The sequence below is a fragment of the Mesoplodon densirostris genome, chromosome 2 (genome assembly GCF_025265405.1).
Source record: "Mesoplodon densirostris isolate mMesDen1 chromosome 2, mMesDen1 primary haplotype, whole genome shotgun sequence".
NCBI classification, from domain to species: Eukaryota; Metazoa; Chordata; class Mammalia; order Artiodactyla; family Ziphiidae; genus Mesoplodon; species Mesoplodon densirostris.
Genome location: NC_082662.1, coordinates 56,599,398 through 56,627,246, shown reverse-complemented (window position 1 = coordinate 56,627,246; position 27,849 = coordinate 56,599,398). Strand labels below are relative to the sequence as shown.

At 43.4% G+C, this 27,849-nt stretch overlaps 1 protein-coding gene across 1 annotated transcript in view; it reads right to left on the bottom strand.

Annotated features, from left to right (window-relative positions):
- Window positions 1–27,849, bottom strand: part of ROR1 (receptor tyrosine kinase like orphan receptor 1) — a 427,692-nt gene that overhangs the window by 38,992 nt on the left and 360,851 nt on the right. The window lies entirely within an intron of this gene.

Here is a 27,849-nt window from a genome sequence, read left to right as displayed (position 1 = left end):
TATTCTCTCCACCCTGCAGAGAGAGGTCCATGGCAAACCATGGACCGGACAATTTCAAATGAGTCACTAAATCCCAGGAAATCCAGAGCAAATGCCAATGGATACTTGCTTTCATAATCCCCTAAAACTTAAAAAAATAATCTTTAAAAAATTTTTGCTGCCTCAAATGACAATAATAAAAGGGAGGGCAGAGATTTTATTCTGAAGACAAGAGGATACCAGAAAGTGACGTGATTAGTGACAGTCTGGCAAATGGCTGGAGATTAGGACCCAAGATGGCAGGTTCAGCTTGAAAGGACAGAGGCCAAAACCTCCCACAAGGGCCTATGATAAGCTCAAGACACCAGAGTACAGAATATCAATCCGCTTCTGAAAGGCAGACCACAGCCAAGCAGAAGGCTAGCTGCCAGGCTTATGGGCGGACTTCTAGCCTGGATGCTCCTCCTCCGTTAACCTGGCTGCAATCAACACATCATCTGAACAAAGCATCACTTTTCTTCTTTGGTTTCTTCTAAGTTAAAGTACTTTAGAGCAAAAATCAGGAGAACAAAATTCTCCTTCTACCTTTAACATTTGCATATCCTTAGGCAACCTCCCAAGTGCTCTGAGCTATGGTTTTCTTATCTATAAGATGAAGCTAATAATTGACCTCTCGACCCTGTAAGTCACAGTCATGAGGATCCTATCAAGTTGTGTAAAACCTTTAAAAAATTGCTACACTGAGGTAACATACAATTATTATTAAAGTACTTACAGTTACCACAGAAGACATTTATTGACAGGAGAATTATTTACTAAGCGTCTACTTTGTAAAATCGACTGTGGTCAGTGCTGTGACCCTGGACTTCCACACCTGAGGGTTCAGTGAGGGAGTCTAGAAAGCCCACTAGAATAGGAAACCAGGTGAAAAAATCTGACAGAGCTGATCCTTAAAAGACACTGGTTTTCAGTTGCTTTCTACTCCCTATTCACTAAAACAGTCATTTTGAAGGTGGAGATGGGAGCAGTATCTTCAGTGTAGTTCTCCAAATAGTTTGCAGTGCAAAGCTCTTAAAAACGTAACCTTTTAGTACACGTACAAACGAATATATCATATACCTGACATAAAGACACTGAAATTTTAATGTTGCAAAATCCTGCAAGCACTCTAAATGTTTACTTTCATAAATCCTAGAGTAATGTTGATGAAGCCTTTTTGGCTTAAATTTTACTTGGGTTGTAAAATTACCCCCACTTTTATTGGGTAGCTAATACCATAAACCTATGGGGAGAAAGAAGTTTCTTGATGACCCAGCCTTGGATCTTGGAGACTGAAGTCCGGAGACCAGAATGCACCTCCCTACTCCCACCCCCACTATTACAGACGATGCTTTTCTATCCCTAGGCATTAGTAGAGTTCTGGATTTTTAAGGTGTCATTATGAGAACACTTCTTCCTCCCCCGCATTAAACCCTCAAGGCCTCAATTTATATCTCTTGGGAGGACAAAATCCTGGAATTACCCCCAGATATAAATCCCTGACCTACTGGGAGTTTCCATATTTTATGTGTGAGGCTTAGGCTAAACTTCTTACCACCTTTCCAGTTCAAGATTCTAAAAAGACCCTTTGAATACTGTTTCTCGGAATAAAATGGAATGCAATTCCTTGGCTGCATATCTCTTATCAAGGGCTTAGAGCTGCAGGTGTATTAAATTTTTGACTGTGCCCAGAATTCTTGATATTCTGGCTAGTCTCTTGGGGACAGATATAAAAAACAAAACAAACAAAATAAAAAAAAACAGTATGTAATGTCACCTGCTAGGGAGTAGTTCTCAGTCCTGTTTGCTTATACAATCTCCTTAGGAAGCTTTCGAAAATACCAGTGCCCAAACCCCACCTCGGACCTATTAAGTCAGTCTCTGGGGATGCAGCTTAGGTATTCAAGCGTTTTAAAAAGGTCTCAGGTGATTTGAATGCGGTGGAGAACCACAGCACTAGAAAAATAAACATGTATTAAGTGTCTGCCACTCTTTGTGCTGAGTACTATGCTAAGTGCTTTCATCAAAGTAGCCCCTTATGCAGTGTTATTATCCTTATTTATCAGAGGGAGAAACTCAAGTTCAGAGAAGTTAAGTAACTGGCTCAGATTCACAAAGCCAGTAAGTTGTGGAGCTAGGATTTAAACTCAAAATTCAAACTGAAGCTTGAATACCAGGCTGTTGGATCTGTAATGATGTTCTACTTTTCAATACTACTTTAAATTAAATCAGCCTAATAATAAATAAGAGGCTTTGTAATGAGCCTTTACTCTGTGCCAGGCACTGTTAAATTTCATTTATGTATAAAATCAATATTAAGTCATTTAATCCTGACAACAGTCTTATACAGAAGGTGAAGGTGTAATTATGCTTATTTTACAGATGAGAAAACTATAGGGTCAGAAAGAGAAAAGAACTTGTCTAATGTGACACAGCAAGCAGAAGAACTAGATTTGCCCCAGACTGGCACTTGTGACCATGGTATACAGCTTCCTTCCAAAAGGTTGGTTATAGAAGTTTTTGCATTGCTTATAGGGGCCTTCCACTGTGAAGATGTTTTGGTATCTGCTGGGTGGCAAAAAGATTTTCTTTTAAACATCAAGTCGCAATCGCCTTTCATCCTTTCCATTTTCCCTGCTGGCTGTGGCTGGAGGGGAACAAACGCTCCTCCAACATTAATCAGCTTTACGCTTTTCTCCAGCTCACACTTCTTTCATCGTTGATGCCCTCCATGCTCAGCCAATTAAAAACATGAAGCAGCAAGGCAGAAAGAGTGCAAGGGCACTTGCTGCGAGCGTGCCCGAGGCTGCATTCTAGGGAGAAGAAAAGTGCACTAGGAGAGGGCAAACGGAATTCTGGCCATTCATCACAGCAGCTGGCACAAACATGTGCTAGCTACCTCATCGTGATGTCAGGATGCCCGGGCGCTTTGTGATAGGCACTCCTGTTTCTCATAAAGGTAATTTAGTTACTGTGCTACCAGCCCCTCAACCTTCCGAAGTCGCTGGCATATGATAGGGAAAAGCAAACGCAGTTTTGCCCTCCACCTCTGGGGTCTCCCCCTTCCCCAGAGCAAGGAGCTCATGAGGGATGGTCACCTGAGCGAGCTGATAGCAATGATGACCAACGTGGCAGCAGTAGGAGTGTCCACTCAGGAAGCACCACGGATCGAGAATGGGGAAACGCTGCCCACGGGAGTTTGACAGTGACAGTGGGAGTCAATAGCTACACATTCCTTGGCAAACCTCTCAGGTCTGGAACAAGGCTCTCGAGAGCTCTCCGAAAATGAAAACAGCGCATTGTGTAGCGTGGGGTCTGGGAAGCCCACGATGTAGTTTTTTGAGAGTGGGGAGCAGGAAAGGAGGAGAAAGGATGGGTGGGTAGGTGGGGTACGGGGAGTAAAAGGACGCAGAATACCCCAAATGGATGCCAAAATGGAGATGTGCCAAGTTTGGGTCATCAGAGGTCTGTTGGCGCTCTCTTTAGTGTTTCCAGGGAGAACGGGGTTTCTGAAGCGTGCCTCAATTTAAGGCAGACAAGAGAGCAAACTCAACTGTTGACTTAGACACACGATTTCCAAAGAAACCCTTAATATTCGTAGAAAAACTGGTGAAAATGGAATGAAGTCTGTAGATTAGTTAGTAGTGTTGTACCAATGTTCATTTCTTACTTTTGATAACAGTACGATGTTGATGCAAGACAGTAACATTAGGGGTAATGGGATAAGAGCATATGGAAACTCTGTACTACTTGTGCCACTCTTCTTAAACATAAATATTTCAAAATAAAAAGTAAAAAAAAAAAGAAAAAAAAAAAAAGAAAGTGTTACAGGATGGCGGGGGGTGAGGGTGGGAACCTTACTGTATACCGATGAGCAGGAGGGGCTATGGCGTGAGGGTATTGGGAAGGCCCTCAAATGACCTCATTTAATCTTCCAAACAACTTTATCAGAATCTATCTGGGCCTATCCCTGGGTGGCTGAATTCCCATCATGAACAGTTCACTCATTCGTTTGAGCTTGGCCTACTTCTAAATTCAAATACTTCCAGGAGAGATGACATACTTGGTCAGGAAGAGCTCAGTAGAGATGGATTTTTTATTAACTGCTGTTGGCACTTTCATCTTTGTAGAAAGTTGTATACAAGGAGGGTGGGACAATTGATGAGAGATCCGTGTGTGAAGAGGAAGGCAATCTTTCTGGCTTTGCACTTCAGTCCAGGGCCAGCCTACGGCCAGTGAGATGACAGAGAAGGCAGACCAGGGAGACTGGTCCATCAGTCACTTGTTACAAAGGGGTCTTTTCAAAACACAGACTCGATCAGGTCATTTCCTGCCTAAAATTCATCCTAGTTTCTGACTCACCAGTTTCCTGACTGTAATACACAAGGCTTTTCCCTAGTTCCTGCCCATTTTTCCAGCCTGGTTCCTGGCCTGATGAGCCTGTGAACTTAATGAGACTAGCCGTGCTATTGACCTTGCTAGTCTCCAAACAAGGAATGCACTTTGCTGCTCTCCTGGCTTTGCCTGTTCTCTTCCTGAGACCCAGCGCTCCCTCCATCCTCTTTCTCACCTTGTGGTTGCCTTTATGTCTTTAAGAACCCAATGCTCCAACTCCCCCAGGAAAGTTAGTCACTGCCCACTCCACTCCCCCCACCGCCCCCCGTCCAGCACCTCTATCACACCACTCCTACGCATTTCTGACTTCATATTATGTTTGTCTGTTTAGTGCCCACTTCACCACTACTCTAAGGCAAGGACCATGTCTGATTTGGCTTTGTAACTCCAGGGCCCAGCATAGTGCACAGCTCAGTAAATAAGAGCTGAATGAGGGAGAGGGTGCTGCTGAGAGCTGTTTCTACCCCCACCCCACTGTGCACAGACTGACCAACAGAACTGTAATAGACATAACAGACATGGAGATGACCTAGGCTAGCTCTCAGACATGGACCCTCTCCATACCAGAAGGACCCTCCAAACTGGAAACCACTTTCTTCTGCACCAGATTTTACACTGGGGCCTGACAGGCTTAGTCAAGTGGAAGTGATTCTTACTGATGAGTGAGGCCCTAACATGTTCCCCTTTGGGGTAATACGACTAGTTAAAATGCATGCTCCTTCTTACTAGGAAGAGAATGGACATAAAGGGACTTGGCTAACTATAAAATCTCACTCAAACAAAAGAATCTCAGAGACTCAAACAAATACTTGTACACAAATGTTCATAGCAGCACTATTCACAATAGTAGAAACAACCCCAAAGGCTCATCAACAGTTGAATGGATAGACAAAATGTGGTAGATCCATACGGTGGAATATTATTTGCCACGAAAAAGGGACGAAGTATTGAAACATGTTACACTGTGGAAGAATCTCCAAATCATTATGGTAAATGAAATAAACCAGATGAGAAAGGCCACATAGTATGATTCCATTGACATGAATGAGTAAATCCATAAAGACAGGAAGCAGACTGGTGGTAACCAGGAGCTGTAGGAAGGGAGGAATAGGGAATAACGACTCAATGGGTATAGAGTTTTGTTTCGTTGTGATAAAAATGTTTTGGAACTAGAGAGAGAGGGTGGTTGCACAGCATTGTAAATGTATTAACTGCTATGGAATCGCTCACTTTTAAATAGTTAATTTTAAGTGATGTGAATTTCACCTCAATTTTTATGAAAAATCTCATTTATACACAAGGGACAAGGTAGAGGGAGCAATAGAGAGGAGCAATAAGTGGGAATATTAAGCTTCAGAGCTGGGGAGAGATTTTGGGGGGTGTTTTCAAGCACACTCATGGGCCAAAAGCACTGGCAATTTACACAGTCCCAGCAGGTTTTTTTGTTCTGATTCTCATGGTTCTTCAGCTGGAATGCTAGAGACAGTGCTCCGCAAGCCCACAACTTGGCAGCCTCATGGGGGACTGACTGCCTTGAGTGGCATCTTCCAACACTTCTGAATTTACCCCACTCGGTGCCTCTTACAAGCCCCATTTTGAGCCATGGAGATGAAATCCCATCAAGATGCCTGTCCCTGAGCCCTGAATCTTGGTTTGAAGGAAATCCATCAGGCAGTTCAAAGAGATGTAGTATCCCTAGGTGTGCTCCAGTTAGCAATTTAGCAAAGTTCGGGTTATTTCCTCTCATGTGGGAAGTAATTTCACTTAACCAATGCAAATATAACTCGTAAGTTACATTTGCTTCCCCAAAGACCATCATGGACATAAATGATGGAAGGTGTCCCTTTTTAAATTTGTAAATCAGGCCACATATTACCCTGATCTGGTTAGAGCACAGCCACGGCAGATCCACACCCACGGTGCTTCCCAGGGCTGGCACTAGTAAGCTTGGGGTTGGGTGCAAAGCTTCCCACCTCATAGGCAGGTTCTCCCTTGGGAGGTGAAGTCAGATCTCTTAAAGGTGAAAATCAGCTCTGTCTTTTCATTAAAAAGGGGGATACATGATAAAATTAAGAATTTGCATAAAGGATGCAGAATTACCCAATATGGATAAACACTCAGAGACACAGAAATTTTAAGAATAGAATAAAATCTGGTGTGGTCTAAAAAAGTTACCACCTCTCCAAAGCCACCTCCTTCCTTTTCCTGAAACAGCTTTGAGCCTTGAAGCATCCTTGGTTAGCTGCCAACCAGGAGGAGGGAAAAGTTTAAGTCATACCAGCTTGGAAGAAAAGGCCCTTGGAGAAGAGGCATCAGGATAAACATAGGTGGAGACATGGAAAGAGCTGGCTGGAGTGAAAGAGAGAAGGTGGGCATCTTAGAAGGAGAGCTGTCGGGGGCACCGAAAGTATACTTTGCCTCAGGCTGCCTGCGGTGGAGAGATTACAGGTTTAATATGGGATCCCCACGTTATCGTCCAAACTCTGTTTTTAAAGACCAACCTGAAAGTGGGCATCAAAGAGGGTAACATGTAAACACACTTGACCTTTAAGATCAGCTTTCAGAGTGACCCAATCAAGGCACATCAACCCAGAGAGGTGATGACTCACAGAGAAGACTTCAATCTACAAGGCTGAGAAATCAGCCCATCCTAATAGCCCTTCTCTTCCTGGAATGCCTTTGTGAGCACGAGCAATTGTGAGGCAACTGTGTCAAGTATCACGTGCTGTTTCCCACGCCTGGACCCTGACAATTGTTAACATTTATTTCCTCAGCAAAAGAGTCTGCTCTCTCACACTACTTTTTTGCTTTGAAAAATTAAATGAAAATTTTAAAGTTTTTTTTTCCCCTTGGCTGTGAACCATTGAAACAAACAGATGAATAACGTTCTGTCATAGTTTCCAGAGCAGCACGTAATAGTTACTTGTGTCTAACTTAGAAATGGGAAGGTATTGGCTTTACTTCATAGCGATGTTTAGGAACACAAGGGTTTTATTTCACTTTGGAAAAGGAGAATTACCCGGGCTTGTATCTCACAAATGTAATTTAAGGGGAAATTACGTGTGTGATAGATTTTATTCCTATTTAGACATGCGTTTGGAATGATAGGACTGTACACGACAATATTTGTAAGAATATGGAAGGTCACTAATAAAAAGAATGAGTGACTTTTGCCCCCTCCTATGTACTGAGGTTTTCGTGGTGGAGTAGCCTTGTACCTTCTAAGAAGCCCTGGGGTGTTTTGACTTTTCCTCCTATGAAGGGCCTACTTTGCTCCTAAGCTTAGGCTGGCACTGGGAATGCACAGATGGGTCTTGGATCCCCCAAGTTTGGGGCCCCAAGTTCTCATTAGAAACCCTTTGGATGTTCTCTGGCAGTTCTTCAAATATCAGGCATTCAAATTACCCCCTAAATTTGCCCATTGAGAATAATGGAAGTTTAGAATAATATGACATGCACACATACCAATCTGGTCAGATTTTTTACCACAAGTGTTACTAGGATTGCTTTGATATTTTTTTCACTTTCCTTTTATGCCTATGGCCATGGATTGAAAAAAGAGGGGGTTTGTGGAAATAGTGGTAAAGGGAACTTAGGGACTTCTTAGGAGGGTTTTGATTTCATCTTACTACTCAGAAATGGGGTGAAACCTAATCCCCCATTTTGCTTTTCTGTTTCATCGCAGCTTTGTTTCCCATTCCTTCTGCTGAGGGCAGTTAGGAAAGACTACTAGCCTCCATAAAAAGCAGTGGTGAGTATAATGCCTCCCCCAACCCCCAGCCCCAAATAAGGCAACACAGAAGTGCCCATGTCAAACATAAAAAAAAGCACACATTAAAAAAAAAAAATGTAGGGCTTCCCTGGTGGCACAGTGGTTGAGAGTCCGCCTGCCGATGCAGGGGACACGGGTTTGTGCCCCGGTCCGGGAAGATCCCACATGCCGCGGAGCGGCTAGGCCCGTGAGCCACGGCCGCTGAGCCTGCGCGTCCAGAGCCTGTGCTCCGCAACGGGAGAGGCCACAACAGTGAGAGGCCCGCGTACCGCAAAAAGAAAAAAAAAAAAAAAAAAAAAAGTAAAGAGGCAGAAATTCCCACTAAAATAAGGTTTGATTTGTGAGGCACCAAATGGGAATATTGTAACTGGACAAGCAGTATCTGTTAGACAGGGGGTCTCTGGGACAGAGCTGTGAAATCCAGTGGACTCTTTACGGAGAAATGAGGAATGAGGGTGGATTTGTGGGGCTGCTTTAACTAGAATGGGAAAGTGCAGAGCAGAGAAAGGGGAGGCCTTATGTTCTTGGCATTGGGATACCAACGATATGATCCCTGTTCACTAGGACTTTACATTCTATGGGGGAGAAATGTGAGTGTGATAAACATCACCTCTGTTACCCTTTCCCTCCTTCTCTCCTTCTCTCCATTCCTTTTTCTTTTCAACCAAGTTTGCTGAAGCCTTGTGCTGAGAATAAAAGAAAACACATGCAACTGAGGCTGGGAAGGCTTCTGGAGGAGGTGATAGCTTCAAAAAGGAATAAGTCAACAGATCATGGATTCAATGGTATGCTACCAAGATACGTGGAGTTGAAGACAGAGTGAGGGTTCATGGAGTAATGGGGGGAGTGGGGCAGGACAGGCCCAAGGGGACTTCTCTGTGGACTCAAATCCTACTTTCATGTTCCTTTAAAGTCTTTTTAACATAGTCTTATTTCAATCTGCTACCTCAAAATTATAAGAGTAGGAAAAAATGGGGAGGGAAGGGATTTTATAGTGAAGACAAGGGGACACCAGAAAGTGATGTGATTAGTGACAGTCTGGCAAATGGCTGGAGAGCTAGGGCTGGGGATTAGAGCCCAAGATGGCAGGTTCAACTTGTCTACAACCTGGCACAAGGGCAATACATGCAAGACACAGAGTAGAGAACATCCAGCTGTTTCATGGAGACAGCTGAGTCTATGTCAGAGCTGGCAGAAAATGGTAAGGGGCCCACTAGCAGAACTGGTGTGTGTGGAAGGGGACTATGAACTCAGGGCAGGCACCTGGGTCTGTTTATTGTCTAATGGAGTCATTCTGTTGGAACGGGACTTTTCCGACCTCTGGTCCAACCCCTTCTAAGGCTGAAAGAACCAAGTGAGTGGCTATATGACTTGACCAAGTTCACCAAGTAGTTGGATGGTCAAAGTGCAGTGTCTGGGCAAGACCTGGGCTTTGGAGACCCACAGAACTGGGTGCAGTCCTGACAGCTGCCTTCCAGCTGTGCGTGGCCTTGGGCTAGGTGTGTAATCTCCTCATCTGTAAAACTAGTGTGTTAAATAAGATCATGTATACAAACTATTCAATCATGGTAGTTGTTTATGAAGTATAAGTTCCTTTTTTGCTCTATGCATTCTAGAAATAGGTGTACCGATTTACCAGGTACTATTGTAGGCACTGGAGAGAAGAAAGCAGACAAAAATCCCCACCCTTGTAGTGCTGACATTAGCTTAGACTTCTAGCTGGAAGCTCTTTCTCTCGCTCCTTTTTTTATAATTTGCAGCTTGCAGTTCCTTCTCATTGGACCAAAGATAAGTCATACATAAAATCATGCATGTGTGTGAACTCTGAACATGCTGGGGACAGAAGTGGGTATGGCTTATGAATCAGAAAGGCCAAGACTTAGGGGTTAGCCTTTAAGAAGAGAAGTTTGATTAAACCACCCCTCTTTGGTCTGCTCCATAGACTCTGCCTGCTTTCCCATTACTGTGGGTAGATGCTCTGTGCTCCACTTTAAGGCCCAACAACCATCAACTTGAGCACATGGACCCCACCCCCTCTCACCTATCCATGGATATTGCTCTGGCAATTGTCCCTTTTCTCTTCTGTATTGCCATTTCCCCCCATCTCTACTGGATCATTCCCATCAATACATCAATGTACTATAATACCTCCCACCGTAAATTCTCTTCAGACTGTGTCCCCATTCAGCTACCTCCACGTTTCTGTACTCCCTTTTATAGGAATACTCCTCTCAAGGATGTCTGTACCTGCTTTCTCCAGTTCCCCCATTGGCTCTTGGACCCACCCCAATCAGGCCTTTGCCTTGCCATTCCACTGAAAGAGCTCATGTCAAGGTCAGTGGTCTCCATTACTAAATCCAACAGTGAATGTCCAGTCTTTATCGTTATTGACCTAGCAGCAGCATCTGACACAGCTCTTGAAATACTTTTTTCACTCAGCTTCCAGGACAGTGTTTCTCTCTTGGTTTTCCTTTTACTTCTTTGGCTGTGCTTTCTTATTCTCCTGCGCTAGTTCAAAATTTTAGTCATTGAGAGCCCTAAGTCTCAGTCCTCAGACCTCTTCCTTGTACCCTCTCTCCCTACCTGATCTTCCTGCCTCCTAAGCTTTAAATTACCATTTCTGTACTGAAGACTCCCACACTCTTATCTCCAGCTGAGACAACTCTCTGAACTTCAGCCTTCATATCTCCACTTGGGTATGTAAAAGGAATTCAAACTCAACATGTCTAAAATTGAAATCTTTCTTTCCCTCCAAGACCATTCTGGAACTCTTCCACCATCCCAGTAAATACCAATTCCTTCACCTGCTCACAACGAAAACTTTTGCGTTCTCCTTGATTTTACACTTTCTCTCACAACCATATGCAAACCAGCAGCCCATGCGTCCACCTCCTCCTTCAAAACCGATCCCAAACCTACCTTTACTGCTACCCTCTGGTTCAGGCCACCATTATCTCTGCATGATTTTTTTTTCCAGTAGCCTCACAACTGGTCTTCCCACTTCCACTCTTGGCCACCTTCCCCAGTCTATTCTCAGTGCAGCAGGTGGAGGAATCCTTGTAGGACCTAAATCAGTTTATGTCCCTCCCCGGCTCAAACTCCTCCAAAGACTTCCCTTCTTGTGTTAAGGAGATACTGGAGTCCTTACAACGTCCTTACATAGACTTCTGCTGCTCCCACCACCTCTTTGACCTCATGCCTACCACTGTTCCCTTGCCCTTATCTGATTATTACCTATTCCATTTAGTATCATCAGATATACTCTGTATTGATACATTTAATTGTTTATTGCTTATATACAAACTTCATGGGGACAGGAACTTTGGTTTGGTCACAGCTGTGTCCCCATTGCCTAGAACAGTGCCTAGTGAGTATCAAGCTGTTGACACTTAGTACATACATACATACATACATACATACATGTTTAATGAGTGAATTAAATCTCTCCCACTTTTTACTTTAACTTCTGTGTGGTGGCAGCAAAGAGGGAACCTGAGTTCATCTCACAGCCTGAAATTTACAATTTCTCCCCTTGCCCAGACCAGCCACTCAAGCTCCCCATGCACTTAGTTTGCTGAATGGAAGAAACGAAGATGGGAAGGAGAGAAGGGGCGACCTTTAAGAGGAGCAACAGCTTAACTTGAAAACTAAATTGGCTTCCAAAGCACTGCTTGAATTTGACCTCTCCTCCCTCCAGGCTCAGCCCATCACCCCCCCACCCCAGCTGACGACTCCCCTAACTGGGAGACCGGCCTCCAGTCTTCTTTTCTTTCAAACCCACCCTTCACGAAGCTGCCAAAGGGCCATCTAAAATGGAAATCTGTGTCATCCCTGTGGTTGGCGCATTCCATAGACCATGTTGCCATCGTCAGGTACACAATAAATACTGGTTACTTCAATGTTTATAAGATGAGAAGGCCACAAACTTTTGTTAATTTAATTTTCAAGTTCAAGTGGTTTCCTCTTCTCTTCCTCATTTCTTCCACTTACCTTCACAAGTTATCAAGATTGTACTCTTTCCTCAACAAGATTCTCAGCATTGAGGTAGATTTAAAAAAGAAGCATGCCCTTTGACTTTTAGCTATGGGTATCATTTGTAACCATACCAAGATGTTTATGAAAATAGTATATTGCCCCAGAAACAACCCCCAAAAAGGCAGGAAGGGAGGATGGATGCTTTCTGTACACTGACTATGTGCCAGGAACCGTCAAGGTAGTAGTATTACCTGCATTTTCTAGTTGAAGAAATTGAGGTTCAGAGACTGAGTCTCTTGCCCAAAACCTTGGGCCTCACTCCAAATTTCCTGCTGTTTCCACTATAAGAAATACTATAAAGCGAATATAAATATATGAAAATATGTACACACATGATTTAATGAAAAAGAAACACTGAAGAGTATTTGCACATATGACGCTGCTATGGGGTTAGGGTTATATAAAATGATGCTGCTATGTAAAATGGTTATATGTACATAGACAAGGAAGGAGTTTAGATGGAAATAGTCAGTCTTGATTTTATTGAACCACGTGCCCTCCAAATTGTCCCAGTGCTTAGCAGTGATATAGTAGTTAGAGTAACACTGAGAAAACAAGCTCGAGAAAAAGTGCTCAATTGTGTGTATACTTCTTAGACTTAGCAGAGGGGAGAGAATTTCATAAGGAGTATTTGGTTTTCTGGAGGAGGAGAGGAAGGAGGCAAATGTTAAGGAGACGTCTAAAGCCAGAGAGGAGGAAGATGAACAGAAAAGATCCCTCCCAGGTGGTCTGGCTTGATACAGGTTCTCTCTATTCAGCAAGGACTGTTCCCACTTCCTAGAAATTGATAGGAAAAATGCTGGCCAAGTAAGTTTCAAATTTCTCTAGGGCATTACCTAACAAGCAGGATGCTGGGACTGATCTTGGCACTGCTGAATGGAAAAGTCACTGGGCTGGAAATCAGAGGACCAGGGTCCTTGGTGCTGATTTGGCTGCCAACAAGCTTATTTCTATGTAACTTGGAGAGGTCACTTACCCTCTTTTTTCCTCAATTATTCCATTTGTATAATATAGAAGTTGAACTATCTGATATGTTCTTTCCAATTCTAACCTTTTATGGTTGTTCTAGTCTTAGCTCTCATCCTGTCCCACCAAGACTATTGCAGTATCCTCCTAACTGGTCTCTTGACCTCCATCCTTGATGCTGTAAATTGATATTTCACACTGCTGCAGAATGAGCTATCTGACAGCTAGATCAGATCATCTCTTTCTTATAACTGCAGTTACTCTCCACTGCATAAAGTCCCCTGGTGACCGTCCTATCACATTAACAGAGGTCACAAGGCCCCTGAATGTCCAGCCCCATACATCTCTTCAGCCCTATCTCCTACCATTGCCCTTCTCGAACTCCAGGCCCTAGTAATAAAGAACAGCTCGTAGTTTCTGAACACATCACACTATTACTGACATTTATGCCTTGGCTATTTCCTTCCAAGAAATCCATTCTTACCTTTCTCCACCTGGCTCACTGTCCTTTATCCTTCCAGTTCTAGTTCATTCTTAGCTCTCTTAAGATACTTTCCTGAAACCCCCAGATTAGTCCACGAGTAGGTTTGCTCTCTCCACCCTCCTGCACTTACTTCATTAGTCTAGGATTCTTTATTGAGATATCTGTTCCTCTACCAGGCAGAAGGTTCCTAAAATGTAGCAGCTTTTCTTACTTTTCTTTGTAGTCTCTGAGTGAGGTCCCCAATCTGACTCCCAGCAGAGCCCAGTCCATTTAACCTGGTTTGCAGAAGGTGCCCAAGAAATGTTTACGGAATTGCACAGACTTCCTTCAGCCTTCAACAAGCAGCCTTCCGCAAGCACTCCTTGGAATACAATCCCAAAGGTGGACCAAGGTTCCATCCCTAATTCTTAAGTGCACTTAGCTAGCTCCCCCAGAGCCTTGCCCAGATCTGTGAGTTTCAGAGTTGGCAGTCAAAGGCAGGATCACCCCCCCACCCCCTCACCAATTTCTCTAAGCAGAAACAAAAAGACGTCCAGGTGCCAGGCATCCGGGTTGCTGTTCCACAGGGCTCGTAGGACAGAATCGTATCTGCTGCCATGAGGGTATTATTTTAAGCATTACTAAACACCCCTAACCTATCAACTCCTGGCTTTGTAGTCATTTCCAGTTGGAATGTCTTTAGGCTGAAAAAAGACAGGTTTGTGAGAAGACATAAACATCTTTGGTGAGAGGTGACATATGTTTTCTCCTAGTGAAAGCAAGCCACTCCCGTAGACTCTGCAGTTTTCTGGACACTGCATAAAATACATCTCTTAGGCAATTAATTTCCTGGCAGGCTTCGAGTGAAGCAATTACTCCCTGTTTTTCTTTGTCATTGTTCAAAAGTCTAATAGTGCATCTATCTACTTTATTCGTGTCTGGAAGGCCAAAGACTGCCTTGAAACCTCTGCGGCAAACATATGTAAAAACACTTAGTGTTCACACGTTTGATTTAAATATTGACAAATTTTTTCATTAGTACATTAAACCCTCAGCTTTATTCATGTTAAATGCTTTCCGGGAGAGTGACTCCCCCCATTAGCATGACTCCCAGTAACTCAACACAAACTTTGCAAGTGGGTGAACCATGGAACCTGGTAGTCTACTGTGCTCCTATTCTGTGGTGAGGCAGCTGGAACTGGTTATGAACCAGTACTGGAAATAGTATTGGGAGATTTCTTGGCAGATTTCTTACATCGTTATTCAATATGAACTGCCAATCATATGCTCGTAGTTATGAAAATGTCAGGAAACTCCTAGTGTTCATGCTTTGCTTGACAAAGCTATTTTCGAGTCGTGTTGGAAGGCAGGGGCATCCAACATTTGGGATGGAGAAGAAAAGAGCAACCCTGCCCCCAACCTTCCCAGCAGTGTTTGAGAAGTTGGTAATTCAGTCCTAGATGACAAGAGCTCAACTCTGAACTGAGAGACATCCGTTTCACACAGTCTCAATTAGTCCAGGATGTGTGTCAGGGCTACTAGAGTTCTGAAAGGAAATGCAAGAAACTTGTTCATTTCTTGCTCAGTTTGGATCAACTGAGCTTCAGATCAGGGTCAGCAAGTGTTTGACCCTTGCTCCTAGAGGCAGTGGAGCAATGCCCACGAGACAGGAAAGTAAGGCAGAGCCTAGAGAGAAGGGAGAGAGTGAAAGGGAAGGAAAGTAAAGGCTTTGGCAGAGAGATGGAGGGAGGACAAAAAAGAAGTGTGAAAGAAATGCAAAATAGGGGATTAATACAACATCTCATGATGATGAAATAAATTCATATGACCTTTCAACACACATATTATAACTTAAGTTTAGAGTCTTATCACGTTCTTATAAGGTATGTAAGGGCATTCTTAATCTACCCTTGAAAAAGCAATGGTTGCTGTGGAAATTTTGAAAAATGGAAGCACAAAGAAGAAAATTAAAATCACCATACATCCAGGACCTACAGATAATCACTCTTAACAAATATTTGCATGCATACATATAAACACACGAATGAATTCTTTTTACAGCTTGGAATTATACTAGACTTAATTTCTTCTTTTGAATGGAATATGTATTTTCCCCATCATTATTCTTCTAAAACATGGTTTTTAGTGGTTGCAGTGAAACATTCAGGTTGTATCCAACTTTTTGTTATTTATAAATTGTTGAGATGAATATCCTTGTGTATGAATCTTTATATACATCTATGATATTTCTCTAGGCTACAAACAATGAGAGGAATTATTTTCTAAGTCAAAGGTATGCAGCTCTTTAAGGCTTTTTACATATATTTCCAAATAGTCTTCTAAGCAAATTGTTCTAATTAATATTTCTACCATCAGTACAGAATGGTGTCTATTTCTCTGCACTTGCTGCTAACAAATACCTGCTAAGGTACCTACTAGGTATTATACCTTTTTAAGATCATATCTCATTTTTATCCATACTGAAGTTAAACATATTTTTCATATGCTCACGTTTGTAAAACATTTGTACCAGTAATGTAAAACATTTGCATATTTTATGCATTTTCTCTGTCCATTCTACTGTTGGTATTAGTATTCTTATTAGATGAAGAGATTGAGATTTTGAGAGACAACTTGTTCAAGATCACATAGTTAAGTGGCAAATTTGGTTTTTAAGTTGGCTTCAAGTCATGCTAAACACGGTATTCTTTTATAAATCCCAAGGATAATAATATCCTAAGTCCAACACAGCAAAACAAAATCCACTGAAACCACAATAAATAAAATCAAGAAAATCCACAACGGTACAACAAGGTGCAGAGCCCCTCATGAGGAGCTATCAAATATCTCTTTGGTCTTTAATTACAGTCGCTGAGTTGTGTGCTTAGAATATTTGCAGAGAAATAGCAATAGCCTAAGAACCATGTTTATAATGTGTTTTATTTGAATGAGCTCTTCCCTCCAGGTTGGTAGACTTAAAGTAAACCTGTAGGCAGAGATGTGAGGAGAGATGCTGAGGAAGGTGACAGTGTATTGGTGTGTATGGTGTATATGGGGATGGTGTATTGGTTGATGGTCTATTCCACTGGTCAGAGGGGGAGGGAAGGTAGCTACCAAAAAAGCTGGTTGATGGTAGGGGCACTTGTGACTAGGAGCATGCTCTCTGAAATCAGAGAGGGACGTGCAAGTGGCTGAGTGCAGGCTAGGGCAGCCCAGGGGGCAGCCTTCAATGAACGTTATTGGTTCCTTCAACCAACCAGCATCAGCTGAGCTCCTGGTCCAACTTCACCTGGAGCATCAGGCTTTACTCTGGGCACCAGAGTTCAAAAGGGAAGCCTTCATGGGAAGCAAAGATACTAGATTGATGAAGAGAACTAAAATCATGTCACGAGAGCAATGGCTGAAGGAGCTAGAGTGGGGAGCCTGGAGAGGAGAAGACTTGAGGGAACACAAGAATAGTCTTCAAATGCTTCAAGGACACTCTACATCCTTTACTGGACACGTGTGTTCCTCAGCTTCCCTCTTCATTGCCTCATCTCCAGTGTCCTGGCACACGGTGCTCAGTCAGAAAACATATTTATTGACAGGTGCCAGGCACTGTCCCCACCCTTGGGGATCCAGCAGTGGACAGAGCCCCTGCCTTAAAGGAGCATACCTTCTCAAGGTATCCAGTACGTGGCTGCTGAGGATGAGCGGATACATAGGTGAATGCGTCAAAGATTGTACTCATCAAAATGGAGAGCAGAGGAGGAACATTTGGACAGAGATGGTAAATGAGTGATGACCTCTGAAGTGGCTGAAGATAACTAGGAAACGCCAGTGCCTGCAAAGCTGAAGTCAGAGGTCTGAGGAGTAAAGGCCAACTAGTTCCCTCTTCTCCATCCTCACATCACTAAATCACATCTCTAATTAAAGCCCCACCCGGTTAAACCACGTTGATGGTTCCCTATTGCTTTTAGGAAAAAGTGCAAATTCCATAACCGGATGCATAAGTTGGCTCACAAATGGGAGCCTGTCTCTCTTTCCAGTCTTATGCTCTGTTGTTCTGACAAAAGGAAGAGAATCGGATAGAAAACTCCTGCCTGGGGTTGGCTCAGTGCAGGCTAGGGGCAGCCCAGGGAGGCAACCTTCAATGAACGTCATTGGTTCCTTCAACCAACCAGCACCAGCTGAGTGCCAGCCACGGTGTGGCAGTGGGTGCAGGTCCTGGTGCTCGAAGAGCTCACAGTTTAAAGAAACTGTGGCGACATGTCATAAGGGCTACGGCCTGGTGAGGAGGAAATGGCAGGAATGGAGGCAGCGGTACTTCTATTCATTCATTCTGCAGATACCGAGTGCCCGCTGCATGCCCGCCACTATTCTAGGTGCCAGGGCTCAGTGGTGAACCAAGGGCAGGGAAGGAGAGCAGTCTATTCGGTTCAGCCAATACAGGGTTTAGGGTCTGCGGAGAATTTTAAAACAATCATGAAACCAACTCTCTGTTAGTCTGCTGTTATTACCATATTGTGTCTGCGATTCAAACAACGTCCTATGAAATACTCCTATCCACCAGGGAGATGCTCCCACTGCCCTGTCCTTCGTACACCATTGCTGGGGCTACGATCGTGAACAAAACATCCCCCAGTCACTGCCCTCATGGAGCTGACATGCCAGTGGGGGAGGGTGGTGGCTCCTCTCTCCTTTAGTAATAGAGCTGCCTATATCAGCTGGCCACCGGCTCACTTAGCAGGAGACCTCAGCTAGAGGTGGCATGTGGCTATGTTCTGGCTAAAGAGATGTGAGCAGAAGTGAAGTGTATTACCTCTGGGTCAGACCCTGCAGAGAGAAAGAAAGGGACAGAGAGGGAGGGAGAGAGGGCAGAAGGAAGGCAGGAAGGAAGGAAGGAAGGAAGGAAGGAAGGAAGGAAGGGGGGAAAGGAGGAAGGAAGGGATGAAGAAAGGAAGAAGAGAGGGCTGTGTCCTTAGAAAAGAAAAGATAGAATGTGCTTGCTATATTTAAAAAGAATAACCAACAAGGACCTACTGTATAGCACAGGGAACTCTGCTCAATATTATGCAGCAGTTTGGATGGGAGGGGAGTCTGGGGGAGAATGGATACATGTATATGTATGGCTGAGTTGCTTTGCTGTGCACCTGAAACTATAACAAAATTGTTAATTGGATATACTCCAATATAAAATAAAAAGTTAAAAAAAATAAAGATTGTTGTTTCTTCAGATTAAAAAAAAAAAGAATGTGCTCCTGACTGGAGTGTGGCCGTGAAGATGCAGAAGAAGTCATCTAGAACAAGATAGAGGACACATGTTGGGGCTGGCAGAAGAGTAATACAGACTGAGCTTGGGTCTCAGGGTGAGCATGGGGAACAGAGCTACCTTTCCAGCTCTGAGCAGCCTCCTCAGGACTGAGGAGAAATCAATTTCTATCTTGTCTAAGCCACTGTATCTTCATCTATCTATCTATCTATCTACTCATTTTTTACACCAGCCTGCACTGTATCCTAATGAATACCGAGAGATAGACTATAAACAAAGAAAGGAAATGCATAGTTTGTCCAGTGATAACTGGTATGCAGAAAAATAAAGCAGGGGGTGGGAGAGTGAGGGCTGGCAGGTGAGGGAGGCTGCAATGTCAGTGTTGCTGTTAGACCCCCATGCTCCAAGGCAATTGTCACTAGCCACATGTGCTTGTTTTGAGCACTTGAATGCGGACAGCTGAGATGTATAAAATACACTCTGGGTTTCAAAGACTTAAAACAAACAAAAATACATGTAAAATATCTCATTAATATTTGTATATTGATTACATGTCAAAATGATAATATTTTAGATCTGGGTTAAATAAAACATATTGTTAAAATATAATACACTAAAATGTAAACAGTTGAAATTAATTTCACTGTTCTTACTTTTTAAAATGTGGCCCCTAGAACATTTAAAATTACACATGTGGCTCGTAGTTGTGGCTCACATGATATTTCTACTGGCTGGTGTTGCTTTACCGCCTACCAGTTACCCCTCATATTCCTCCCACCCAGTTCTCCCCTGAGCCTGCTGACTCCGCCATGTCATTGCTTCCCCAGGCCCCCCAGGCCCAGCTTTCCAGGGTCCTGTTTATGGGGGAGAGTCCTGCTCTCTGGGTGTTAGGATTTATCAAGAATTATCGTGATTATTCTGTGGGATCCTTTAAAGACCCAGGAACGGAGGCCCCTACATGTGGGCAGAGTACCCAGCGTCCTCTTTGGAGAGCATTTGAGAAGGCCCCAAAGGCTTTCTTTTGCCTTTCAAAAGAACACACCCTTTCCCAACTGGACTGCCACAGTACACAAACTTCCCCCATGAAAGGCTGGCCTTGAAGTTCAAAGTGTTTGTTTCTAGAAGGCCCTTGTTAAAGAAAGTGGCATTTGAAAAACTCTAAAGCTGTAATATACAAGAGCAAGGGCTTTGGAGTCAGATAAACCAGGTTCACATCCTAGCTCTGCCCTTCCCTAGCCGTGTGGCCTTTGAATAATTATTGAACCATTTCACGCATCCATTTCTTCATCTCTGAAGCCAGGATACCATTACCCACACCTCACACCATGGTTCCACCTATAACACACGTGCCATGGATGCAGGCCAACTCATGGATGATAGACCCCAGGCCCCCAGCCATCCCTTTTAAGGAGCTGTTCAGAATTAGGAAGAAAGGTAAAAAAAATATGAATCACCTTTGCTTCATTGCCTCACGGAAAAATTCTGCCATTGGGGAGAGGGCTGGGAAAGGCAATAAAAGGAGAACCACGTTCCCACTGAGTGCACACAATATACGTCAAAATTCCCATCATGCACGTACAGAGTTCTACCTGGAGGCTAAGGGGTCAGGCCTATGCATGAAAAAATTAATTGAAATAGTTCTTAAAGAAGGAAGAAAAACAAAGCAACCTGGTGTGTCCTTGGTGAAATGTCCTTTTCACATTGGTCCTTGGGTTACGTCAGCCAGAGATTGCCTGTCAAGGTGATGCTGCCTGATGCACGATGAAGTGTTTCATTAACACTGTCAAAGCATGACAGCATTTACGGGTTCAGATGCTGCGCCTTTCACGTGTTGCTCAGACATAAACCTGACCTTACTTCACAGAGCTGGGAGCAGTTGAAATCCCAGCAGCTTTCTTCCCTGAGCCACACAGGGGAGTAAGGGCTTTGTGTGCGTTCTCACCGCAACGCTGGGAGCTGGGTATTGTTAACCCGAATTCACCGAGGTCCAGAGAGGCTTCTCAATGTCCCCCTGATCCAGCGAGTATCAGAACGAGGGCTAGAATCAGCTCCAGCTAATTCTTAACAAGGCTGCCATACTGCTACCAATACAGAAAGGCAAGGAACACGATGTTTACATTCATTATGCAATATCAAAGACTTATTAATTGGGTGGAATTTTAGCTTGAATGTCATAATTATTTAGTTTTATTTATCTATTTTTTTGGCTGCGTCGGGTCTTAGTTGCGGCATGCGGAATCTTCGTTGAGGCGTGCGGGATCCTTCACCGTGGTGTGGGCTCTTCGTTGCGGCGCTTGGGTTTCTCTCTAGTTGTGGCACACGGGCTTAGTTGCCCCGCGGCATGTGGGATCCCAGCTCCCCCGACCAGGGATGGAACCTGCGTCCACTGCATTGGAAGGTGGATTCTTTACCACTGGACCACTGGGGAAGTCCCTTAATTATTTTTATGGAGACAAATGCTAGGGAACCAGTCTCCCTGGCTAGGATGCACATGTAACCATGCTGGTGATTGAAAAGGCCTTGGGTAGGATGTGTGCACCGCAGAGCCGAGGTGGTATCGTGGGAAGAGGGCAGAACCGGGAGGAAGGCAAGCCTTCAAGACCCCTCCGGTGACGTGGGGGAATTTTGTAAGGCTCCTGGAGTCTCACTTTGCTTATTAAACGGGAAGACTTACCTCTGAATGGCCTGGATCACAGGATTTTTGTATGACAATGCATGTGAAAATGCTTTTGTGAGCTACAAAACCCTACATGAATGTACCAGACTAATCAATGGACGCAGTGGGTGGCTTGGTGTGACAAAAGGGCAAAGATTAGGGAGATCTGACTTTTCTGTAAGACTTCTCTGTAATTTTGGAAAATGTGATTTTTATCACTTCTTCCCTCCCTCATTGGTTTGAGGAAAGAAAATTATCCATTTTAAAAAACCCAAACCAAATTGTAAATTGAATTAAAAAATAACATTGCAAAGTGGGTTCCTGCTTACAAAGCATTTTCCATGCATTGTCTCATTTGATCCTCCAAGTCACTCTATGAGGTGGATATTTTAAAGATGAGAAATATGAGATTGAAGAGATCGAGTAGCTTCTGTCTGATCCTTGGTTATTAACTAGCAAGATGGTACTTGATACCAGGTCTTGATGTTGAATCGAATGTCCTTTCTTCTTCATTCAGTATCCTCTGAGCCCAACCTCCATCCTACTGTCTCCCTCTGTTCCCTGCCAAAAAATGTTTAGCAGAATAGAATTTAACCTCACTGATCAGTCACTGGTCTTGGTTAATCAGGTGTTAGCTGAGGAGAATATTTACTTTCCAGCACTGTCCTTTATCTCAGAGAGTTCAAAAGACATGGTCTCTACCCCCAGGGAGCATGTAAACTTTCTAGACAGATAAGATATCAAATGTTGAAACAAGTACGGAGAAAGTGCATTAAATCTTATAGTACAGAATCTAAGTGTAATAGTTTCAGTGCAGGAAAATGCCCCTGGAAGCTGGGTGGTCAGGGAAGACTTCCTGGAGTAGGTAGAACTTGAGCTTCCTCTCGTATTCATGGCAGAATGGAGGCCAGAGGCCAGACCCTGAGTCTCAGACAAGTATTCTTCTTACTATGAAGATTGGCACCAAAGGGAAGAGTAGATCTTATTTTTTTTTTTTAGATCTTACATTAAAAATGCCCTTTGACTTTAAACACACACACATATGCAAACACACTCATGTGTTACTTGGTTGGGGGATATAAGCTGTGGCAAGCAGATAGTCTATTTGTGAATGTTTGTGGTCTAAGATGTTGATTCATCTGTTAGTCAACATGACCATCACAGTATCAGTAAAATCAATTGAGGGCAGTGCTCAGAGTGGCATACTGCTTTTGTGAAAGAGCTATACCTTCTGAGGTAATACTCATTAAAAAAAAAAAAGAAAAAAAAAGGCATTCTTTCTTGTGGCTTTCCCAAAAATGCAGCCTGGCAATGTAAAAGCCCAAGTAGTAAAGCTGCCCTCTTTGAAACCTCCTTTATGTCTACCATGTGCAGATCCACCAGGCATGGCATTTAAAAAATTGTGACACAAAACACAAAATGGCTGCACTATCAAGTCTGATGTAGCCAGTTTAATATTAGACATCACTGTTCATAGAAATACTTTTTGATCTGAGGAGATATGAAACCCAGCCATCCCGTAGCTGGAATGTAAGGATTCTGCAGAAGAGCGTGGATTAATTTGAAAGTGCGAGGGGAATGGGATGGCCTTGTTTCCTTAGTGACCGAGAGTTCACGAGAAACTCCCTACTTGTTCCAACACATTGTAAATCTGTGTCCCCAGTGCCAAACTCTGTGTCTGGCACAGAGTAAGTACGCAAGAAGTAAATGGTGAATGGATGAAGAGATGCTTTCTTTGATGATTTTGTACTTTATAGCGCTTTGAGAGTCCTTGTTAAAAACATTGTAACATCGACAATTTGCAGGCACGTGGACGACTCGGCACTTTAGAAAGATGACCTTATTCACACCATATAACAAACAAGAGAGGCAGATATTACTACTCTCATTTGATAGACAGGAGACTGAGGCTTAGGGAAATGAAGCAGTTTGGCCAAGTTCATAGCCAGGCCCACATGATACCAGCCTCTGTTTACAAAGCCACTCAACCTTGATGTGTGTATCAGGTGGGAATAGAGAGATAGCAAAAGCAGAGAACAAAAGCAGTAGTATTAAAACTAGCTAATATTTATCAAGTATGTATACTTCGTAAGTGATAAGGCTCTATCTCTTCTAATTATCATTATAACTCTTAAGAGGTCAGTTCTATTTATCCCCTCATACAGATGAGTAAAATGAGACAGATTCAAGCATTTAAGAAACTTATCCAAGGTCACCTAGTTAGTAAGTAGTGGCGCAAAGCCCCAGACATGAAACTGTACATTACTTAAAATTACTTTTCTCAAAAAAAAAAAAAAAAATCCCAACCATCTTGTTTTTGCCTAATTTACCCTTCCTTAACAAAAGCTGGACCATAACAAAATAAAAGGCAAACAACTCTTTTTAAAAATTCATTTAGCTTTTTGCTGAAATGTTCCTGTGAATGGAGAATTTATCACTTATCTCATGATGTCTCACTCGTGCAAAGAGATGGATCTAAATAAAGATGGTTCATGGTCCCTGCCAGGAATTCCCTGGGATGACTCTCTGATCCCCCTCATCGCTCATCACTTCTCAATGGGACTGAAAGGCAGTTGATGCCTTTTTGAATCTTGTCAATCAGAAAAGTCAATGTGCCAGTGCTGTTAATGCCACCTTAAACCACTTCTCAGTTGATCTGTCAACACCGTTGATACCCTGGGCCCTTGTTGTACAGCAGAAAAGACTACCCAAGCTTGTCTCTCCCACCCTTTCTTTAAAGGGGCTTCAAGGCCATGGGGCCAGGCTTTCTTTCAGTACTAACCTCCCAAGGAAGCCAGCTTTGTGTTCACACCTGCCACAGGCACCTTTGCTCTCTCAATGGCCGGGCCCCTCCCCACTTCAGTCACTCCTCTGGAAACCACTCTCTCCCCTTTTGCTTCTCAATGTTTCATAGGCAGTATCCAATGGGTGCTAACTGTCTTAACAAGTGGCCTACTAGGCTGAGGAATTCTGCTGGTCTGACTCAGCTGTGTGTCAGTCATTTGCAAGTTGCAGATGGTCTCAAGCTGCTAAAACACTGTGACAAATGAGCGAGCAAGAAGCAGCTGACATTTCCCAGTTCCATCTTGTGCTTCAGTCCTTAGTTTGTTCTTTTCTTCTCTTTCCTCCCAGTAGGTGAGACTCATCTTGGGCCCAAGTTCACTGGGTAGGGTCACACATGTAGAAAGAATTAAAGGCACAGAGGCATAATTCAGAGGATGAAGAAGAGGATGGGTTGGGTTCCCCATGCCAGGAGCCATGCCAAGCACTTTAAAACTTCCCCCTTTGAATCTGCACATGTCTCCATGAGCCAGAGTGTTATTATCTTCATTTTATAGATGGGTGGGGGAGGGTAAGGATGAAGAGAACGTTGTTAAATGTTCAAGCTGGATCTCCAATCCAGATCTGTCTGATTTCAAAAGAAAATCCTTGGATATTTTTAACTTCATGCTTTTCTTATCAGAGACTAAATCCTGGAACTCCCCAGAATAACTGGTACTTGGGTCTCCTCTGAAGTGAGCTACTCTTAGGAGCTTTAAATGGGGGTTCTTGAAAGACATATGGAACTTGGGTAAGTAGCTGTGACATCTCAGGTACTAAGCTGGACAAATGTGCAAGTCCAAACTTGTCCGCAGTGCAAGTTTTCCCCCCAAACTTCTCTTTTCCTTGTCCCTCATTATTCCTGATTACATGGAGGAGAAGTCATGATGAGGGGTTAATCCGTCTTCCAGTTTAGGCCAGCTTGGTGCCTTCTGACCGGTGAGATCCTGGACCAGTAATACTACATTGACCTTTAGCTTCTTCATCTGTAAAATGGGGCTTGTGACTCAACCACCTCCCTTCTTAACATACTGTGGAATTTTCAAAAAGGTATATGTGAAAGCCCTCTGTCAACCGCAAAGTGCTAGATCCACTTTTACTAACTGATTCATTCTTTCGATAAATATTAAGTGCTTCTTTGTGAAAAGCACATTGTCAGGCTATTTGGTGGATACAAATGAATAAAATATGATTTCTGTCCTTAAAGTATGTACATTCTTGAAAAGAAAAGATGTTTACATGAATAACTATAGCAGAATGTAGGGGGAAAAAATAGGCACCAGAACAAAGAGAAACATAAGAAGCTAGGGGCCTGAGAGAAGGATACTCGAGGGGGCTTTAGGAAAATGGAAGAAGCCAGCATATTAAGAGCAATCTGGAAGATAAAATCTATGAAACTCGTCTCATTAACTTGTGCATTTATTCATCCACTAAACATTTAGCACATGCTTATCTTGTGCTGGTTACTGTGTAAGTTACTGGGGCAATGTAGACAGGCTGAATGAGAAATGCTGGCAGACTGTCTATGGGGAAATGTCCAATGGGAAGTTGGAAATGCCGGTATTCAGTTCATCAGAGTCGGGGTTGATTGACAAACTTCAGTCATCCTTCTAGAGCTGGCAACTGAAGCTATAGGAACTGATGAGCTCATCCAGGTATACAGGTGAGATTAGATGGTGGAGGAAGGAGGAAGGGCAGGGAGAGAAACTTGGGTGATGGTCCACAAATACGGGGTTGAAAGGAAAAGAGGAATTAGCAGAGCCGACTAAAAAGATAGTCTCAGAGAGTGGAGAGAAGGGTGAAAAAATACTAGAGAAGAAAGTGTAATCAGCCACAGCCACAGACCGTTCCACGAAGACGATGTACATTGGCAACTGAGATGGAACCACTGGACTTTTCAATTAGGAGATTTTTGGTGCTCCTGGGTCAGCACACAGGTCTCCCACGTCCAGGACAAGTTACTGTAATCATCTGATTCCTGGCCACTAGTAACCACGATGGAGTGCCTGGATTTGAATCCCAGCTCTGACACTTATTAGCTGTGTGATTTGGACAACTTAATCTTTCTTTCTGTGCCTGGGTTGGGGCCAACACCTTTCCTCGATTGCTGTGATTATTATGAGGACTCAATAAACACAATAGCGTTTAGAACAATTCTTGCCACACGGTAAGCAATCAGTGGGTGTTTGTTATTACACACAGGCCAATCCGCCCATTTCTCAAAAGCTCATGGCTTCTGAACTGAGAGGCCACAGATCAGATCAACCTCTCCATCCCCCTGGTAGGCCCCCACTCATGCAGGACACCCACTGCTTTGTGATGGAACTCAAGGCTCTGGGGTGGAATTCTCGGGAAGGCACGTTATGTGAACTATATGTTGTTTTCTGGGACTGTTGCTGTCAAGCTGACCAGGGTTTGGAAATGTGAGGACTTTCTATTGATGAGCCTTGGGTAAACCACTGTAAACAAGTCTGAAAAACCATCACATCTGACTGGTTTGTAAGTTGCGGAAAGTGAACCCAGATCTAACATGTGGTAACAACGGAAACAAAACAGGAAGATTTTGTTACTTTTAATCATAGGCTTTTATTACACAGGTTTCCCGTTAATGGGTTCAAAGAATGTGATCTGCTTTTTCGCTTCTATGTGGCACCTCATCTGTCACCAGTGTTTCACAGAAATGTGAAATGACTAGCCGAAAGCTATCGTCTCTCAGCCCACTCCCAGGCCTGCCCTGCAGTGTGTAATTGTGGGGTCATGGATGTGTGCCATGGCTGTGAGTGTCACCAGCTTAAAGAACATCTCCCCAAGGCTTCGCAATGGACCAGGAGACAGTGACCGGCACGTTGAGGACATGTGCTCCTGTGTGTTCTTGAGAAATGTGGGAAAACTACTAAAGTTGCCTTTGCAATCAGTTTAGATGGTGGAAATAGGAATCTGGGGAGGCTAAATTTACTTATAAGTCAACTGGATTCGCACTAAAGTAATTCTCCTTGTGTAAACCCAATTTTAGGGTAATGCATGAGCTAAATTCGGAGCAGGGGGCCAAGACACAGAGTTCCCGTGCTGTAGAGCTCTTGCAGATTTCAGCAGATAACAAAGCTATTATCCCGGCAGAGATGGAAGCATCCTCAAATCCTGCCAGATGGCAGCACTGACAGAAATTACAACCAAATGTATTTTTACACCGATTTGCTTTCTTAAGTCTGGCTCTTAAAAGCAAAACATTCTCTTATAGGAGGAGTTTAGTAAGAACACAAGAATGCGGCTGTGAAGGAAATCTCCCGGGAACGCCAGGGACTAACAACAGAGGATTTCTGATAGAAGAAAGAGACAAGGATTTGGAACAAGTTTCTGAATGGCATCATTGTCCTTTCTTCTCTTTCTCCCCGCTCCCCCTGAGTCCCCACCTCGAGTTTCCTAGCACTTATTTTGTGGAAAAGGATTTGGATCAGAGACTCAGATACTACCTG